Source organism: Natator depressus, chromosome 8, assembly GCF_965152275.1.
Source record: "Natator depressus isolate rNatDep1 chromosome 8, rNatDep2.hap1, whole genome shotgun sequence".
In the NCBI taxonomy this organism is placed as follows: Eukaryota; Metazoa; Chordata; order Testudines; family Cheloniidae; genus Natator; species Natator depressus.
The window spans coordinates 39,620,563-39,639,242 of NC_134241.1; the positions used below are offsets into that span (position 1 = coordinate 39,620,563).

The 18,680-nt window shown below is 45.6% G+C and overlaps 1 long non-coding RNA gene and 1 pseudogene across 1 annotated transcript in view; one reads left to right on the forward strand and one right to left on the reverse strand.

The window, feature by feature from the left end:
- Positions 1–16,862, forward strand: part of LOC141992809 (uncharacterized) — a 29,521-nt gene extending 12,659 nt beyond the window's left edge. The window contains exons 2-3 of the long non-coding RNA XR_012640658.1: positions 14,714–14,749; positions 15,993–16,862. This is a non-coding gene — a long non-coding RNA (uncharacterized LOC141992809). The remainder of the gene's footprint in view (positions 1–14,713; positions 14,750–15,992) is intronic.
- LOC141992636 (uncharacterized) lies at positions 931–6,143 on the reverse strand (annotated as a pseudogene).
- Positions 16,863–18,680: the final 1,818 nt, after the last annotated feature.

The window sequence follows — 18,680 nt, forward strand, 5'->3', positions numbered from 1 at the left end:
GACTCCTAAGCTGGGCCTCCTGGTCACCAGGTCACCAGTTGCTGGGGTATCCATTTTCCAGGCCATTGGCTACGGTCCCAAGTTCCGTCGCTGGTCCTCTGTCACAACAAACTCCCTCTCCCATCACCTTGTTAAACCAGTAACACCCTGGGAAACTGAGTCCCACCCCCTCTGCGTGCAAACCATTGAAAAAACAAAGAAAAAACCAAGAGAACTCCCCACTTCGTTACACCCGGTCCTACAGCGGCCAGACATTCACCTTCTCTATAGTAAACGCCACCCTTCATCTCCAATCCTGTCCTTGCAGGATTAACTGCAAACCCCGCTACCTCCACACACACCCTGCCCCTATGCTGGAGCTGTGAGGGGAGCCGTATAGGGCCACGCACACTCATCCCACTCTGTTCCTGCCCTGAGGAAAGTCTGCTGGCTATTTGTGTGCTGCCAATAATATCATCCATGCAGACAAGTACACCTCAGAGGCTGGCAGTGCCAGGCAAGGGGCTCCAACTGCCCTCTCGAGCCCTAGAGAGCTCTGGGGACTGAGTTCAGTCAGGATTTCACCTTCATCAAAGTTGTACATTTGCTCGGTGAGGATGAAAACAACCACAGTTTAAAACAACTATGCTGTTCCCATATGGCCGGCTCAGTATCCCAGATCAGCCCTCTGGTGCACCACAACCTCTCATGCCTGCTGGACTTTGCAGTCCCAGGCCCAGTGCCTGGTACTGGTTACAGCACCAGCAACTGACTGGGCAGTCTGTTCTTCTGTTAATAAAGTGCCAGCACCAGTCCCAAGAGACTTCATGCAGTGAAGCCATATGGAAGGGTTGAGGCTCAGAATTTTGGTTCCAGTATTGCACCCATCCTGGCACCCTCAAGGGACAGTACAAACCACCTTCTTACTGGAAAAACTAGGGTTCTCTTGTCCTACCAGGGCAGAGCCTAGTCAATGAGAGAAGAACATCAGTCACTGCAGAAGGGGTCTGTGCCCCAAAAAACACTTAGTGACATCTGGCAAGGGGGTAACAAGAATGGCCTCAATAATGCCATCCTTTCGTGTACCGGAACACAACCTGATATGTTCATTCCGGTGCACCAAAGGATCTCACTTGTGGTCTTCAATGAAACCAGGGTCACACTGGTCATTAATATCATTGGGAAATGCATGGGTATGTCTACACTACAAAATTAGGTCGAATTTATAGAAGTCGATTTTTTTAGGAAGCAATTTTATACAGTCAGTTGTGTGTGTCCCCACTAAGTACATTAAGTCAGTGGAGTGAGTCCACAGTACCGTGGCTAGTGTTGACTTTTGGAGCATTGCACTGTGAGTAGCTATCTCACAGTTCCCGCAGTCTCCGCCGCCTAATGGACTTCTGGGTTAAGCTCCCAATGCCTGATGGGGCAAAACATTGTCGCGGGTGGTTTTGGGTACATGTCATCAGTCACCCCTCCCTCCATGAAAGCAACATCAGACAATCGTTTCGTGCCTTTTTTCTGTGCGGACGCCATACTGCTTTCAGCAGACAGTGCAGTAGGACTGCTAACTGTTGTCATCGAACCACCACTTCAGCTACAACTCTGCTCTCCTGCTCTTGTCTCGATAGCGAATTTCTCCATGTTGTCTGTCATGGGCTCCTGGGTACATGTGTTCTTCCGTGGGAAATGTGCGCAGTGCTAACCATAGAATATCAGGGTTGGAAGGGACCTCAGGAGGTCATTTAGTCCAACCCCCTGCTCAAAGCAGAACCGATCCCCGACTAAATTATCCCAGCCAGGGCTTTTGTCAAGCCTCACCTTAAAAACTTCTAGGGAAGGAGATTCCACCACCTCCCTAGGTAACGCATTCCAGTGTTTCACCACCCTCACAGTGAAAAAGTTTTTCCTAATATCCAACCTAAATCTCCCGCACTGCAACTTGAGACCATTACTCCTTGTCCTGTCATCTGCTACCACTGAGAACAGTCTAGAGCCATCCTCTTTGGAACCCCCTTTCAGGTAGTTGAAAGCAGCTATCAAATCCCCCCTCATTCTTCTCTTCTGAAAACTAAACATCCCCAGTTCCCTCAGCCTCTCCTCATAAGTCACGTGTTCCAGTCCCCTAATCATTTTTGTTGCCCTTCGCTGGACTCTTTCCAATTTTTCCACATCCTTCTTGTAGTGTGGGGCCCAAAACTGGACACAGTACTTCAGATGAGGCCTCACCAATGTCGAATAGAGGGGAACGATCACGTCCCTCGATCTGCTGGCAATGCCCCTACTTATACATCCCAAAATGCCATTGGCCTTCTTGGCAACAAGGGCACACTGTTGACTCATATCCAACTTCTCGTCCACTGTAACCCCTAGGTCCTTTTCTGCAGAACTGCTGCCGAGCCATTCGGTCCCTAGTTTGCAGCGGTGCATTGGATTCTTCCGTCCTAAGTGCAGGACTCTGCACTTGTCCTCGTTGAACCTCATCAGATTTCTTTTGGCCCAACCCTCCAATTTGTCTAGGTCCCTCTGTAGCCTATCCCTACCCTCCAGCGTATCTACCACTCCTCCCAGTTTAGTGTCATCTGCAAACTTGCTGAGTGTGCAATCCACACCATCCTCCAGATCATTTATGAAGATATTGAACAAAACCGGCCCCAGGACCAACCCCTGGGGCACTCCACTTGATACCGGCTGCCAACTAGACATGGAGCCATTGATCACTACCTGTTGAGCCCGACAATCTAGCCAGCTTTCTATCCACCTTATAGTCCATTCATCCAGCCCATACTTCTTTAACTTGCTGGCAAGAATACTGTGGGAGACCGTGTCAAAAGCTTTGCTAAAGTCAAGGAACAACACGTCCACTGCTTTCCCTTCATCCACAGAGCCAATTATCTCATCATAGAAGGCAATTAGATTAGTCAGGCATGACTTGCTGTTGGTGAATCCATGCTGACTGTTCCTGATCACTTTCCTCTCCTCTAAGTGCTGCAGAATTGATTCCTTGAGGACCTGCTCCATGATTTTTCCAGGGACTGAGGTGAGGCTCACTGGCCTGTAGTTCCCAGGATCCTCCTTCTTCCCTTTTTTAAAGATGGGCACTACATTAGCCTTTTTCCAGTCATCTGGGACCTCCCCTGATCGCCATGAGTTTTCAAAAATAATGGCCAATGGCTCTGCAATCACATCCGCCAACTCCTTTAGCACTCTCTGATGCAACGCATCGCATTGCGTAAGGGCACTTTCATGGAACTTTGTGATTTGCTTTCCCCTGCCCTGAAGTGCAAGAATACCAAGATGAGAGCAGCCCTTACAGTTCACAAGCGAGCAGCAATAGCCCTCTGGAAGCTTGCAATACCAAACAGCTAACAGTCAGTCGGGAATCAATTTGGAGTGGGCAAATCTACTGTAGGGGTTGCTGTGCTGCAAGTAGCCAACGAAATCACTGAGCTGCTATCAAGGGTAGTGACTCTGGGAAATGTGCAGGTCATAGTGGATGGCTTTGCTGCAATGGGATTCCCTAACTGTGGTGGGGCCATAGACAGAACGCATATCCCTATCTTGGGACCGGACCACCAGGGCAGCCAGTATATAAACCGCAAGGGGTACATTTCAATGATGCTGCCAGCACTGGTGGATCTCAAGAGACGTTTCACCGACATCAACGTGGGATGGCCGGGAAAGGTGCATGACGCTCACATCTTCAGGAACTCTGGCCTGTTTGAACAGCTGCAGGAAGGGACTTACTTTCCAGACCAGAAAATAACAGTTGGGGATGTTGAAATGCCTATAGTTATCCTTGGGGACCCAGCCTACCCCTTAATGCCATGGCTCATGAAGCCATACACAGGCAGCCTGGACAGTAGTCAGAAGCTGTTCAACTATAGGCTGAGCAAGTGCAGAATGGTGGTAGAATGTGCATTTGGATGTTTAAAAGCATGCTGGCACAGGTTACTGACTCGGTTAGACCTCAGCAAAACTAATATTCCCACTGTTATTACTGCTTGCTGTGCGCTCCACAATATCTGTGAGAGTAAGGGGGAGACATTTATGGCGGGATGGGAGGTTGAGGCAAATAGCCTGGCCGCTGATTACATGCAGCCAGACACCAGGGCGGTTAGAAGAGCACAGCAGGGCGCGCTGCACATCAGAGAAGCTTTGAAAACCAGTTTCATGACTGGCCAGGCTATGGTGTGACAGTTCTGTTTGTTTCTTCTTGATGAAAACCCGTCCTCTTGGTTCACTCTACTTCCCTGGAAGCCAACCAACTTCCCTCCTTCGATCACCGCTTGCAGAGGCAATAAAGTCATTGTTGTTTCAAATTCTTGCATTCTTTATTAATTCATCACACAAATGGGGGGATAACTGCCAAGGTAGACCAGGAGGGAAGCACTGGGTGGGGTGGATGAGGGGAGGAGGGAATGGTAATGCCACACTGCACTTCAAAACTCATTGAATGCCAGTCTTCTGTTGCTTGGAATGGAGTGGTTGGGTGCCTAGAGCCCCCCCCCACGTTCTTGGGCGTCTGGGTGAGGAGGGTATGGAACTTGGGGAGGAGGGCGGTTGGTTACACAGGGGCTGCAGTGGCGGCCCGTGCTCCTGCTGTCTTTCCTGCTGCTCAGCCATACACCGGAGCTTATCAGTTTGATCCTCCAGTAGCCTCAGCATTGCATCCTGCCTCCTCTCATCATGCTGCTGCCACTTTTCCTCTTGATCCCGTCACCTCTCCTCTCGCGCGTCCCTCCTGTCCTCGTGTTCATTTTGTGCTTTCCTGGACTCTGACATCGCTTGCCTCCACGCATTCTGCTGAGCTCTTTCAGTGCGGGAGGACTGCATGAGCTCAGAGAACATTTCATCGCGAGTGTGTTTTTTTTCGCCTTCTTATCTGCACTAGCCTCTGGGATGAAGATGATAGGGGGAGCATTGAAACATTTGCAGCTGCTGGAGGAAAAAAGGGAGAGTAGTATTTTAAAAGACACATTTTAGAGAACAATGGGTAGACTCTTTCACGGTGAACCAAGCTGTTAACATTACATAGCACATGTGCTTTCGGTACAAGGTCACCCCCCCCCCACACACACACACACACAGCCCCAATTCTCTGTGATGATCTCTTCACCCCTCCACCCACCGCGTGGCTAACAGCGGGGATGATTTCTTTTCAGCCACAGCCCAGCAGGAACAGCCACCTCTGAATGTCCGCTGAATAAAATTCCCCTATTTCAACCAGGTGACCAAGAACGATATCACTCTCCTGAGGATAACACAGAGAGACAAAGAATGGATGTTGCTTGAATGCCCGCAAACACCGGGACCATACACTGCCATGCTTTGTTATACAATGATTCCAGACTATGTGCTACTGGCCTGTCCTGGTAAAGTGTCCTACCATGGAGGATGGAATAAGGCTGCCCTCCCCAGAAACCTTTTGCAAAGGCTTTGGGAGTACCTCCAGGAGAGCTTCATGGAGATGTCCCTGGAGGATTTCTGCTCCATCCACAGACACGTTAACAGACTTTTCCAGTATCTGTACTGGCTGCAAATGCATCCCAAGTCTTCAGGACAAATTAATCATTAAACATGTTTGCTTTTAAACCATATATTATATTTACAAAGGTACATTCACCAGAGGTGCCTTCTCTGCCTTCAAGGTTCGGGAGCCCGACTTGGGAGGGTTGGGAGGGTATTGGCTCCAGGGTGATAAACAGTTCCTGGCGGTTGGGGAGAACAGTTTCATCCTCATCCTCCTCCTCCTCCTCCTCATCTTCCTCATCCCCAAAATCCTCATCCCTGTTGTGTGAGACTCCCTTCTTGCAGGAATCCACGTACAGGGGTGGGGTAGTGGTAGGGGCACCACCTAGGATTGCATGCAGCTCATCATAGAAGTGGCATGTCTGGGGGTCTGACCCGGAGTGGCCGTTTGCCTCTTTGGATTTTTGGTAGGCTTGCCTGAGCTCCTTAAGTTTCATGCGGCACTGCTGTGGGTCCCTGTTGTAGCCTCTGTCCTTCGTGCCCTTGGAGATTTTTTCAAATATTTTGGCATTTCGTCTTTTGGAACAGAGTTCTGATAGCATGGATTCATCTCCCCATACAGCAATCAGATCCAGTACCTCCCATTCGGTCCATGCAGGAGCTGTTTTGCGATCTGCATACTTCAATCTCATTGGTTGAACTGAGTCAGCAAATGAAAGTGCAGGTCAGGACTGGGAAGCTTTGACAGAGTGGGGGGTTGGGGACAGAAAGAGTGGGGGCTGCTTCAGATCAGGAGCTGAATAGCAGCAAGGGTGAAGATTTGCCCTGCTGATCCTTCCACACTATGCCTGGCCAAATCATTTACCTTTGTCCAATCAAAACTGTTTGACTTCATCTAGACAGTGTCCTTTATCATATTTGTTGCTCTTCTCTGGACTTTCTCCAATCTCTCCACATCTTTTCTGAAATGTGGCACCCAGAACTGAACACAAAACTCCAGTTGTGGCCTAATCAGCGTAGAGTAGAGCAGAAGAATTACTTCTTGTGTCTTGCTTACAACATTCCTGCTAATACATCCCAGAATTATGTTTGATTTATTTGCAACAGTGTTATACTGTTAACACATATTTAACTTTGTGATCCAGTATGATACACAGATTCCTTTCTGGAGTACTCCTTCTTGGGCAGACATCCCCTTCCCCCCATTTTATACGTGTTCAAAAGATTGTTCCCTCCTAAATGGAGTACTTTCCATTTGTCCTTATTTGACCTATTTAGTTCAGATCATTAGGATTTTACTCCGATCCTCCAAAACATTTGCAACCTGTCCCAGTTTGGTATCATTTGCAAACTTTATAAGTGTACTCTCTATGCCATTATCTAAATCACTGATGAATATATTGAATAGAATGAGACCCACAACTGATCCACTTGATATAGATTCATAGATATTTAGGTCAGAAGGGACCGTTATGATCATCTAGTCTGACCTCCTGCACAACGCAGGCCACAGAATTTCACCCTCCACTCCTACAAAAAAAAACCTCACACCTATATCTGTGCTATTGAAGTCCTCAAATCATAGTTTAAAGACTTCAAGGAGCAGAGAATCCTCCAGCAAGTGACCCGTGCCCCATGCTACAGAGGAAGGCGAAAAACCTCCAGGGCCTCTTCCAATCTGCCCTGGAGGAAAATTCCTTCCCGACCCCAAATATGGCGATCAGCTAAACCCTGAGCATATGGGCAAGATTCATCAGCCAGATACTACAGAAAATTCTTTCCTGGATAACTCGGATCTCACCCCATCTAATAGCCCATCACAGGCCATTGGGCCTATTTACCATGAATATTTAATTACCAAAACCATGTTATCCCATCATACCATCTCCTCCATAAACTTATCGAGTTTAATCTTAAAGCCAGATAGATCTTTTGCTCCCACTGCTTCCCTTGGAAGGCTATTCCAAAACTTCACTCCTTTCATGCCTTTCCAACTTGACTGTGAACAACTGATATCTACTCTCTGGGAACAGTTTCCAAACCAATGCACCCACCTTATAGTAGCTCCATCTATGTTGTATTTCCCTAGTTTGTTTATGAGAAGGTCATGCTAGACAGTATCAAAAACCTTACTAAAGTCAAGATGTACCACATCTACTGCTTGCCCCCATCCACAAGACTTCTTAACCTGTCAAAGCTATTAGGTTGGTTTCATTTGATTTTGTTCTTGACAAATCCATGCTGACTCTTACTTATCACTTTATTATCTTTTAGGTATTTCCAAATTGATTGCTTAATTATTTGCTCCATTATCTTTCCAGGTGCTGAAGTTAAGCAGACTGGTCTGTAATTCTCTGGGTTGTCCTTATTTTCCTTTTTAAGATTGGCACTATATTTGCCCTTTTCCAGTCCTCTGGAATCTCTCCCATCTTTCATGACTTTTCTAATATAATCACTAATGGCTCAGATATCTTCTCAGTCAGCTCCGTGAGTATTCTAGGGTGTATTTCATCAGGCCGTGGTGATTTTAAGACATCTAACTTGCCTGAGTAATTTTTAACTTGTTCTTTCCCTATCTTAGCCTCTGATCCTATCTAATTTTCACTGTCATTCACTAGGTTAGATATCCAATTACTACTGACCTTTTTGGTGAAAACTGAAACAAAAAAGGCATTTAGCACTTCTGCATTTTCCACATTTGCTAATATTGTTCTCCCCCCCCCTTCATTGAGTAATGGGCCTACCCTGTCCTTGGTCTAGCTCTTGCTTCTCATCTATTTGTAAGATGTTTTCTTGTTACCCTTTATGTCTCTAGCTAATTTAATCTCATTTTGGGTTTTAGCCTAATTTTGTACCTACTTACTTGTGTTATTTGTTTAAAGTCATCCTTTGTAATTTGACCTAAGTTCCACTTTTTGTAGGACTCTTTTCTGAGTTTCAGATGATTGAAGGTCTCCTGGTTAAGCCAGGGGGTCTCTTGCCATACTTTCTATCTTTCCTAGTCAGTGGGATAGTTTGCTCTTGTGCCCTTAATAATGTCTCTGAAAAACTGCCAACTCTCTTGAACTGTTTTTCCCCTTAGAGTTGCTTCCCATGGAATCTTACCTACCAACTTCCTGAGTTTGCTAAAGTCTGCCTCCTTGAAGTCCATTATCTTTATTGTGCTGTTTTCCCTCCTACTATTTCTTAGATTCATGAACTCTACCATTTCATGAGCACTTTCACCTAAGCTGCCTTCCACTTTCAAATTCTCAACCAGTTCCCCCCGTTTGTCAAAATCATACTTAGAACAGCCTCTCCCCTAATAGCTTTCTCCACCTTCTGAAATAAAAAAAATGTCTCCAATACAGTCCAAGAACTTGTTGGATAATCTGTGCCCTGCTGCATTATTTTCCCAACAGATGTCTGGGTAGTTGAAGTCCCCCGTCACCACCAAGTCCTGTGCTTTGGATGATTTTGTTAGTTGTTTATAAAAAGCCTCATTCAGCTCTTGTTCCTGGTTAGGTGGTCTGTGGTAGACCCCTGACACTTGGTGTTATTGGGCTCCCCATTTGCCCAGCTTTTAGGATCCCAGATTGTTCTCTCAGCTTAATTAAGATGTCCCGCAGTCCTGAGTGCTTCATGCTACTGGAACACCTGGGGTTCAGAAACAGGTGTTCTGCTAGCAGGATCCAGGCAGTTATCGCCTTAAGCTCACATCTAATTTCTGTAACTGTCTCCCAGCACACCACCATTCAAATGCCTGCAGAAAGGGGGTAAATTTCTTAATTTAAGAATCATTAGTGAGAGAAATTGCATCTCTCAGTTGTCTCACATCCTTACTAAAATTGTCTTTAAGAACTGGATATTTTTTATTCAAGTTGACCAGGCCTTGTTCTCATAAATTTGGCAGCAATAACTGTGGACAATTTGGGTCAATTGTCTGGATTTTTTTCTCTTTGTTTATCTTTACAAACCTTTATAATATTTCTGGTACCACTGCCCTTTTGATTAAGCCCATCTTATAGGCATCTGATGGGGTATACAAACACCACACTGGTCAACAAGGGGATCAGGAGCTTCCCTGGGCTCAGCCAGCCCCACCCTGCCACACCTGCAAGAGCTGTACAGAATGGAGGAGGAGTTAAAAGAATGCAGAGTAGCTCACCTAGGGGCAAGCCAGGGAAGAGAGCAGATCAGCAACTCACAGCTCCTGAGGAAAGGGCTGAGACAGGGATGCCAGAACTGGAGAGGACCAGGAGGCTATATCCCCATCACTTTTTAAAGTGGAAAGGCTATGCCCTCTCACTTTTATCCTGTCTTAAGGGCGAGTGATGGGGGTAGGGGGTGGAGAGGAGCGAGTGGTGGGTGGGGCTTGGAGGCAGAGGTGGAGTGGGGCATTGGAGGGGTGGGCCCTTGGGGGAAGAAGCAGAGTAGGGGTGGGGACTCAGGGGAAGGGGCAGAGCAGAGGGAGGGCCATGGTTTGGGCGCTGGAAGCCCCACCACTTCTAGGGAGCTTCCAGTGCTCTTAGGCTGAGGGAAGGCAGGCAGGATCTCTCCCATCCACAGCCCTAAGGGAAGCAAGGATCTGCTTCTGTTAGAACCTGAGAAGGAGGCATTTCCCTCTCTAATACCCTAACCCAGTTTGTTTGTGTTGATTCCCCATGTTTGGTTTATGGACTGGCCCTGAATGGGAGAGAGACTGGGAACTGACCTGGTGGGAGGGCCAAGACACAAGAGGAGGCAGTCGCCACTCCAAGAGGGAGAAAGTGACCAGGCCATGCCCAGCTGTGAAGAGGTGCCAGGCAGCGAGCTTATGCCCTCCACACTCTCCTGTTAAAGACTGCAAACTGTGGACAATTGCAGGGTGGTAGGAAGTAGCCTGGGGAGGGCAGCCTTAAGGCACTCCTGGGTGTCAGACCCCTTTGTCATCCTCACAGGGCCCTGGGCTGGATCCCAGTGGAGCGAGAGGGCCTGGACTCCCCTGCAAATACCCCCTCTGCAGGTCAAAGGGCCTATGTCCCTAACCACTAGGCAACGCTCCCCAGGAGCAATGACCATCATAAGTTGGTGTGGAACATGGGCATGTTTCCCACCCCTGGAGAGAGGGGAGGACTGACAGACCCAGATGGTCAGACAACCCCAGACTAGAAGATATGGCCTTGGTAGGTCAAAAAAGATGGACCTAGAGCATCTGCTTAAGTGGGTGATGGAAAACCAGCAGCAGCAGCAGGCAGCTCAGTCCAGCAGCAGCAACAACTCCTGCAGTAAACGGCTGTCCAGCAGCAACAGATGGTCTGGGACTCAGGGGCACAACAGCAGAAGCAACAATTGGTCCAAGAGGTTGTGGCCTTGATTCAGCCATAGGTTCCCCCAGGGCTTCTCCTCCTGGGGCTTTAAGCCTGTGCCTAGGGCCCTGCCCCATCCATGAAATTGAAAGGTGGGACCTGAGGATGACCCAGAAGAGGAATACCCCCAGGGTGCCCAGCCCAGTGTGGATGTGCAGAGATTGAGGGACCTGTGCTGGCAGTGCATGTAGCCAGAGATATGGATGGGAGCCACGGTGGCTGAGCTCATTCTGGTGGACCAATTTGCTCACTTACTCCTGACTGGGGGTGGGGACTGGATGCTTCAGCATCAGCCAGAATCCCTAGTTGATGTGGTCCAACTAATAGAGAATTATTTAGCAGTAGAGGCAGCCCTAATTGCCTCACCTGAGCAGCTGCCAGAAGCCATGGAGGCCCCTTGACTCAAGAGGGAACCCAACACAGGGAACCAGTGAGCAGACAGGGTGGTTCCCGAAGCACCAGCCTCTAAGGGGCCCAGCTGGCCTCCAAGCTTGGGACTGGGACCCAGTAGGAAACCCCAGCCTTTCCAACCCTAGCCTGGACAAAGGCTTTTGGGACCCCTGTGGACTCCCCCACCAGAAGGCCAGGAAATGGGCCCAGACCCCAGATGTCAGGGCCCTGGCCAGCAGCCCCTCGGCTAACCACAGAGGTATGCTTTTCATGTCGGTGCCCGGGTTAGCAGTATCATGAATGCCCCTATATGGAGTGTGGGTATGGACAAGTGCGGATGGCGGAAAGCCATGCCTGTAAGCATACTCCAGTGAAATTAATGGTACCTGTGCTGATAAATGGAACTGCGGTAACATGCCTAGTGGATTCTGGGTATGGGTAGACCTAATCTGGGATGACTTGGTCCTGAAATCACACCTGAAATCCCCAGGGAGGCTATATTCCTGCAATGTATTCATGGAGACATTTAACCCTATCCCAGTTAATATGTGCAGTTGACCGTAGGGGAGAACACAAAGTCCCTTGAAGGGCCTTGGCCTCAACACTAGCCTACCACATTATCTTGGGTCAGGCTTGAGAGCATTTCTCTGAGGTATTGAGGGGGTAAATCAATGCCAGAGACACCAGAGGAAATAGCAGAGAAAACCTGGGAGATGGGACCCCATGGCCTAAGATGGTGGCAGGTATAGGTAAGAAGCTGGATGCTGGAATCAGGGGATTTGGCCAAAAGGAAGCTCCGCTGGAAGGGCCTCCTAACAATGTGGAAATATTGATCCCCTACCGGATGGGGAGATACTGACCACAGAGATGGACTTTGTAAAGGACCAGAGGGAAGACAAAATCTTAAGTCAGGCGTGTGACCAATTGCTGGTGTGTAACGGGGAAGTGACAGACCCTCAATGAGTGGTACACTACCCCCAGTTTGAGCTCCAGGGGGAGCAACTGTACCATCTGCAGAAAGACTGATGACAGGGGAAGTTTGGTAGGAACTCCTCATCCCCTGGTATCACCAGTGTGAAGTCATGTGCCTAGCACATGGTATCCCCTCTGCAGATCACCTCGGACAAGAGAAGAATCTGGCCCAGATTTTAGGTGGCTTCTTTTTGGCCTGGAGTACACCAGGAAGTTAAAAATTTCTCCTTCTCCTGCCCCAAATGCTAACTAGTAGGATCAAGAGGGAGGACTAAAGCCCCTCTGGTCCCCCTCCCCGTTGTCGACAAATCTATATTAGTAACAGTCGATTATGCTATCTGCTATCCTGAGACAATCCGACGGCACACCACCAATGCAAAGACTATTGCTGCGGAACTGCTGAAAGTCTTTGCTTGAGAAGGGTTACCTAAGGAAATCCTCATAGATCAAGGTACTAACTTTGTCTCAGCTGCTAAAGGAGGTCTGTGATCTTCTAAACATAAAGACCTTACACACATTGGTCTATCAACCACAGAAAGATGGTCTAGTTGAATGATTCAACCAGACCCAGAAGTGGATGTTAAAAAGTTTATGCCTCAGGACCTCCAACACTGAGATCAGTTGATTTCCCCCATTCTCCCATTTTATGCTATTCATGGGGCACCTCAATCATCTGCTGGGTTCTTCCCATTTTAACTCTTGTATGGGAGATGACGCTGGAGAATTCTCAACTTGGTCTGAGACATGTGGGAAGGGCAGGCTCCTAGGACAGAAAATATCATACAAAATGTGCTGAAGCTAGAGGAGAGGCTTGAGACCCTTTGCCAAAAAAAAAAATCCTCAATATTCAAAGCACCCAGGAGTGAGCCTACAACAATGGGGTGCATGTGTACTTATTTAAGCCTGGTGATTGAGTACTCCTCCTGTTCCCAAGTTACTTGCCAACTGGAAAGCACTCTATGAAGTGGTATGCTAAATCAGGCCAGTTAACTTTGAAATTAGGCAGACCAACAAGGACAGATCTAAAGTTGTGGAAGGAATGAAAAGGCTTATTTATTTCCCCTTATCCCTATGACCCAGAACTGGGGACCCAAGTGCTCACCTCATTGCCCTGAGACTCTATACAGATGGAGGGAACACCTTCGCCTGGAACAAAGGGCGAAGCATCATAAAAGCCTTCTACTTGGTGTTCTCCTCCTAGCCAGGGCAGACCCATTTCATGCACCACCATATCCAAATGAAACCTGGGTGGCTAGTCAAGGAGAACCTCCAGCCACCCCCCAAAAAAAATGTGAGAGGCCACGAAGCAAGAAGTCCAGGCGATGTTAGAGCTCAGGGGTCATTGAAGACTCTCACAGTGAATGGTGAAGCCCAGTCATATAGTCCCAAAGGATGAGGGGGAAGGGATAGCTCAGTGGTTTGAACATTGGCCTACTAAACCCAGAGTTGTGAGTTCAATCCCTGAGGGGGCCGTTTAGGGATCTGGGGCAAAAAATGGGGATTGGTCCTGCTTTGAGCAGGGGGTTGGACTAGATAACCTCCTGAGGTCCCTTCCAACCCTGATATTCTATGAAAGCCAGATGGCACTCTCCTGTTTCACACAGACTTCAGAAAGATCAGTGCAATCTCCAGATTGGATGTCTACCCCTGTCAAGGTTCCTCTCCCACTTTGAACTCTAGGGTACAGAGGTAGGGACCTGCATGAAAACCTCCTAAGCTTACTTTCACCAGCTTAGGTTAAAACTTCCCCAAGGTACAAATTAATTTTATCCTTTGTCCCTGGATCTCCACTGCCACCACCAAACTCTAACTGGGTTTACTGGGAAATGTAGTTTGGACACATCTTTCCCCGCAAAATCCTCCCAACCCTTGCACCCCACTTCCTGGGGAAGGTTTGGTAAAAATCCTCACCAATTTCATTGGTGACCACAGACCCAAACCCTTGGATCTGAGAACAATGAAAAAGCATTCAGTTTTCTTACAAGAAGACTTTTAATAGAAGTGAAGAAATCCCCTCTGTAAAATCAGGATGGCAGATACCTTACAGGATAATTAGATTCAAAACACAGAGAATCCCTCTAGGCAAAACCTTAAGTTACAAAAAAGACACACAGACAGGAATAGTCATTCTATTCAGCACAGTTCCTTTCTCAGCCATTTAAAGAAATCATAATCTAACACATACCGAGCTAGATTACTTACTAAAAGTTCTAAGACTCCATTCCTGTTCTATCCCCGGCAAAAGCAGCATACAGACAGACACAGACCCTTTGTTTCTCTCCCTCCTCCCAGCTTTTGAAAGTATCTTGTCTCCTCATTGGTCATTTTGGTCAGGTGCCAGCGAGGTTACCTTTAGCTTCTTAACCCTTTACAGGTGAGAGGATTTTTTCCTCTGGCCAGGAGGGATTTTAAAGGGGTTTACCCTTCCCTTTATATTTATGACATGTGTCCTCTGCCAGTTGGCATTGAGGGCTCCCTGCATCACAGGGTCACATTAGCCATTTTGGCCATGGTATTACATGGGGCGCTCATGTTCAGCTGATTATCCACCATGACCCTCAATTCTTTTTCAGAGAGTCACTGCTTCTCAAGATAGAATGCTCCATCCTGTAAGTATGGTTTACATTCTTTGTTCCTAAATGTAAACATTTATATTTAGCCAGCTTAAAACACACATTATTTGCTTGCTTGTGCCCAGTTTTTCAAGCGATCTAGATCACTTTGAATCAGGGACCTGTCCTGTTCATGATATACGACTCCCTCAATTTGAGTCATCTGAAAACTTTATCAGTGATGATTTTATGGTTTTTTTTACAGAGCATTGATAAATGTATTTGTATAAAGTAGGGCCAGGAACCAAACCCTGAGGGACCCCACTGGAAGCTGACCCAATCAATGATGTTTCCCCATTAAAAGTAGCATTTTGAGACCTATTAGTTAGCCAGCTTTTAATCCATTTAATGGTTGTGTATGTTAATTTTATCATTCTAGTTTTTTAATTACAGTGTTGTAATGGTCCAGCAAGCTCCACAAACAGCTTTTTTAAAACTCTTGTATGTGAGTTATCTGAACCTGCTGATTTTTAAATGTCTAACTTTAGTAGTAGTTTAACATCCTCCAGAGATAGTAGGGGAATGGAAAGAGTGTTATCACCATAGGATGAGACTTCATTTCTCTTTTCCCCAAATACAGAAAAGAATTTATTCAACACTTCTGTCTTTTCTGCAGTATTATTGATAAGTCTACCATTTCCACATAGTAATGGACCAATACCATTGTCAGGAGTCCTTTTGTTCTTAATATATTTTTAAAAACTCCTTCCTACTGTCCTTAACTCTGCTGGCCATAAATTTCTCCTTCTGTCCCTTGGTTTCCCTTATCAATTTTCTACAATTTTTTAATCAGCACAGTCTTATTCCTCAATTGTGGCTTTTGGGACATCAAGTAAAGTGTTCTTAAATTATTCCCAATTATCATGTACATTTTTCTGATAAAATTCATTCTCCCAGCTGATCTGGCTCCTAATTGTTTTCAGCTTTGTGAAATTGGCCCAATTAAAGCACCAAATATGTGCATTATAGGTCTGGACATTATTCTCTATTTCCCTCAAAATTTCAAGTTAAACCTCAGGAAAGGGGCCTGATAAAGCTGGCGTATCATTTTGGTTAACCCCTTTCTCACCTCCCTCCCAAGACTTTCTCTTCTCTTCTTCAATAGCCATTTGCTGTCTCACAGAGGATCCCAAGAGGTGGGATGTCAATGTCACAAAAGGGATCCCTCATTTCATATACATGGGGAAGGGGCTCTGAAGGGCTCACAAAGTTGCTCAGTCTGATTTATTGACTTTTTCAGGCACTTTCCAGACCTGGCTCAAGAAACCTGACAGCATCAGCCTCCAGAGGATTCAGCTTTACACTGCTCAGAGACATATTAGATATGAAAAGGAATCATTCAGTGCTAAGGAATATAAGTGTCCTGGTCAGGGCCAACCACATGATCAGGAGAAGCCCCAATATTTTCTTGTTGACATGTGTTGGAATGCAAAAAGGCACAAGTCATGGATCCCATCTTCTTTACTGCACTCCTTCAGTGACCATTTAAAGTCAAGTCCCACTGGAAATTACCTCTCTGAGGAGTCTCAAATCTCTGTCTCAATACAGCACATTCAGCCACTAGAAAGTCTTTGTGAAGTGTATATTTATTGTAATTCTTTAACACATACTTCCTCTCATTGCTTTCTTCTGGCATTGAAGCATCTAGAAGACCAAAGGCAGGACTACAGAAGGCTGTTAAAAATTCATCACAAATTAATGTCAGGGCAAGGTTTGTGAAGTAATAAAGACCATTGAAATCAGCATGCACACATGCATGCTCAAAGCACTAACATTCATAGAGAGAACTACACTGCTAAACTAAGCCCAAGAGACTTGATTAACAGGAAATTTTCAGAATGCCAATTAGGGACAAGTTTACCGAACAAATTGTTTGTACTTGTACCCTAGAATCATCATGAATTTTAATTCTGCATTGATTTATGAGGCTGAAGCAATAATTAAAGTTGTATGAATGTTACCCATTCAGAAGGCTCTCTTACTGCTGTGCTGTAACACAGGAGAAGACATCTGGGGGAGGAGGTGGATAGGTTCAGTTTTGAAGTGGGTCCACCTTTGTTGCCAGTCTAAGAGGAAATAAGAAAGCAAAAAAGTTCTTTCCCACTAAAAGACACACAATAGCATGCAGTTCTATATGTGACTCCCCTGACCTGACTGTGCAGTAACTGATGTCCACTTTAATGTATATAATGTAGCAAAAAATTAAAAGCATGTGTGGCTGTTCCATGCAACTATTAACTTGTTGTTTCCTGTCTGTTTTGCTGTTCAGTTATGGGCAAAAGCTACCTTAACATAAGGATTTGGTCAGGATTAATTTATTAAAGTTGCTGTAGTATTTCCAGTCAGCTGCACCAGAGTGCTCTGAAACTAAACCCCCCTACCATGGCACTGTAGTCTGGGTAGCTATCTATTCCAGGTCTAAACTACAGACTTCTGCTAGCTACTTGTCAGTCAGGGGTATGAGGAGGTGTGATCTCTGATGGGCATAGTTGTATTGGCAAAAGCCCCTATTGTGTAGATATAGCTATGCCAGAAAAGTTGTATTTTTACCAGTATAACTTGTTTCATTCATGGGTGGTAGTTTTGCTATACTGCTACAAAGTGCAGCTTTGCCAGTATACCACATCCACACTAGGAGCTCTTTGCCAGTATAGTATACTGATACTCTTATACCAGCAAAGCACTCCTAGTATTGACATGGCCTCCTTTAATTTAATAATGTATATGTATCTCTGTGAGGTTGGTCTTGCTGGCTGAAAGGTAACTGGGGCTCTGTATATACTAGAAAGGGCTTGCCAGTACAGCCATATCACTATAGTCATTCTGGGGAGGTACAAAGGCTAAATTGGGCCTATCTAACAGCATGAAGCAAATACGAAATTTAGATTAGACCATATGCTTTTGTTGTTTTAACTTTCTCTCTGCTTGTTATATTCCTGTGGATATATAAATACTTTGTTTTGAACAAGCTGTTTTCTGTCACTGCACTGTCAATCTGGTCACTGTCCTGGAGATAAGTCTATAGCAGGGGCAAAGGTAATAGGGGTGGGAAACAGAGTGCTGTAGCCTGATGGTCCAATTTAAAGATGCAGTGAATTGTGGGATTCACTCTGAGAGAAGTGCAAGTTTAGGCCTGTCACTTGAAAGAGATACCCATGGAGAGACTGAAAGAGAGGTCACATGTACAGCTAACCCTGAACTGTAACAACAGGACCTTGTGAATACTAAATAATTATATCAGATGGTTTTGTCAAGAATCCATAGGCCAAAAAAGTTATCCAGCCAAATGGTTCAGGAATAGTTATAAATGTGTACATTGTACAAAGCAGTATCAGTTTGCAAATAAGTTATTAACCTAAAAAAAGGCTCAATTCCTGAGCAATATTCTTCATTCTAAATAGCTTGGCCAGATATCCAAAAAAATTCATTTAGGAAAAAAAGATATTTCATATAAAAATGAAACTTTCCTTTTGAAAATCTGTTTGTATATTGCTTTTATTATTTTACATTATTTCAAGACATGTGAGTAGCAGTAGGATATATGCCATATCATGTACTAGTACCAGTTACATGTCATAAATATGAAAAAAAAAGAATTTTTTCTGAAACTAAATTTTCAAAACAAATATATTTCAGGGGAAATTTTAAAAATATTTATTTTCATGCCAATTCAGAGAGAACAAATTTTGAAATGTCAATTTCCCACAAAATGGAAATTCTGAGTTTTGACCAGCACCAGGTCTGAAGAAACTGGCTTTGATTTGACTGAGTGCTTAGTAACCCCAGTGATTGCATCTTAGAAACACATGAGGGATATCTGATACCGATCACTATAACTAATGGCATAGTATTAGGATAGTTGAACAGGGGCACACAAATCATATACTGTACTTTTTTTTTTCCTAAACTGATATGCTTCTAAGCTGAT